We start from the raw sequence: 2,327 nt of genomic DNA, 5'->3' as shown, positions 1-2,327 counted from the left end.
TCCGGTAACCAAATGAGGTCATCCTATATATCAATCTTCGTTTTCGGACCATTCCGGAAACCCTCGTGACGTCCGCGATCTCATCCGGGACTCCGAACAACATTCGGTAACCAATCATATAACTCAAATACACATAAAACAACGTCGAACCTTAAGTGTGCAGACCCTGCGGGTTCGAGAACTATGTAGACATGACCCGAGAGACTCCTCGGTCAATATCCAATAGCGGGACCTGGATGCCCATATTGGATCCTACATATTCTACGAAGATCTTATCGTTTGAACCTCAGTGCCAAGGATTCGTATAATCCCGTATGTCATTCCCTTTGTCCTTCGGTATGTTACTTGCCCGAGATTCGATCGTCAGTATCCGTATACCTATTTCAATCTCGTTTACCGGCAAGTCTCTTTACTCGTTCCGTAATACAAGATCCCGCAACTTACACTAAGTCACATTGCTTGCAAGGCTTGTGTGTGATGTTGTATTACCGAGTGGGCCCCGAGATACCTCTCCGTCACACGGAGTGACAAATCCCAGTCTTGATCCATACTAACTCAACCAACACCTTCGGAGATACCTGTAGAGCATCTTTATAGTCACCCAGTTACGTTGCGACGTTTGATACACACAAAGCATTCCTCCGGTGTCAGTGAGTTATATGATCTCATGGTCATAGGAATAAATACTTGACACGCAGAAAACAGTAGCAACAAAATGACACGATCAACATGCTACGTCTATTAGTTTGGGTCTAGTCCATCACATGATTCTCCTAATGATGTGATCCCGTTATCAAGTGACGACACTTGCCTATGGCCAGGAAACCTTGACCATCTTTGATCAACAAGCTAGTTAACTAGAGGCTTACTAGGGACAGTGTTTTGTCTATGTATCCACACAAGTATTGTGTTTCCAATCAATACAATTATAGCATGGATAATAAACGATTATCATGAACTAAGAAATATAATAATAACTAATTTATTATTGCCTCTAGGGCATATTTCCAACAGTAATATGATCAGTTGCTCCAGTATCAAAGTACCAATTGGTGTCAACTCCATATGAAGTAGTAGCTGCTCCACCATATCTCTCTTCGATGACATACTCTGGGTCAAACCGATGCCAACACTTATGAGCTGGATGGCCAACCTTGCCACATATCTGACAAGTAGGTTTTTCACCACGGGGAAGATTCACTCCACCTCCTGGTCGTCCTCCGCCGCAATTATTGTTGGGGTAGCTATGGTTGCCATATTTCTGACTATTGTTGCCGTAGTTATTGTTGTAGCCGGCACGGTTGTTGTTGTCGTAGCCACCGCGATTCCCGCCACCATTGCTTCTACCGCCACAATTTCCTTTGTTGCGCCCCCTCGTGTAGCTAAGTTCACTGAGGAGTTGTACTGCTGTGATCCAGAGTTTTGTTACTCCAGGCGTGCTTCAAAGGCAAGAAACTGAGCGTAAATTTCGCTCAGGGAGTAGGTGTTCGTTCTTGCAGCAATGGAGGAGACAAAAGGGTTGTATTCTGCGTCTAATCCTGCAAGGATTTGAGAGATGAGATCATCATCTTCCATCTTCTTCCCTGCTACTGCAAGTTCATCGGCAATGCCTCGCATCTTTGTGAAGTATGTTGTGGCAGTCATCTCGTCTTTCGAGTGCCGGCGAACAGGGTCCGGAGTTGGATAATCCGTGACCGAAAGACGGAGGAGTACATCTCCTCAAGAGCTGTCCAGACTTGAACGGACGTCCTCATAGAGACGACTTGAGTCAGTACTTCGCGAGAGAGAGAGGTTAGCAGCAACCCAAGAACTTGCTAATCTTGGGCAACCCAACGAGCGTACTCTGGGTTTGGCACCGTCTCGGTGCCTGATTTGTCGGCCTTCTGGACATCAATGGTCTTGGTCGGGGCTTTAATTGTGCCGTCGAGGTATCCATCAAGTTGTGTGCCTCGGATTGGGGGGAGGACCATCGCCTTCCACAGAAGGAAGTTGTCGCGGCTGAGCTTCTCGCGGGAGGTGTCGCCAAACATCACCATGGGCTGGCTGGTCGAGGACGAAGCACCTGAGGAACCACCAAAGGGAACGAGAGACATCTAGATGTGATTTAGAAGAGAAGGCTCTGATACCATGAAAAACTAATCAGAGATCGATATGTTGAGGCGTGGTTCCTTGTAGAATCACCTTGCCGTATATTTATATCACAAATAGATACAAAGACAGAATAAAACGGTGCTGTCAAAGCCCGTATACATCATGGACTCCAAGTCCTAGTCTTGTACAAAAACGTATTCTAACAGCCATGTCATGAAAGGTCGTTACTTCCATGA

General features: G+C 46.1%; 1 non-coding gene across 1 annotated transcript; it reads right to left on the bottom strand.

The window, feature by feature from the left end:
* Window positions 1–1,439: 1,439 nt before the first annotated feature.
* LOC123445797 lies at window positions 1,440–1,578 on the bottom strand. The gene has a single exon (XR_006631169.1). It is a non-coding gene; the product is annotated as a small nucleolar RNA Z247 (small nucleolar RNA).
* Between the last annotated feature and the right edge of the window lie 749 nt (window positions 1,579–2,327).

This window comes from Hordeum vulgare, chromosome 3H (genome assembly GCF_904849725.1).
Source record: "Hordeum vulgare subsp. vulgare chromosome 3H, MorexV3_pseudomolecules_assembly, whole genome shotgun sequence".
Taxonomy (NCBI): domain Eukaryota; kingdom Viridiplantae; phylum Streptophyta; class Magnoliopsida; order Poales; family Poaceae; genus Hordeum; species Hordeum vulgare.
This window is presented reverse-complemented; position numbering and strand designations above follow the sequence as displayed.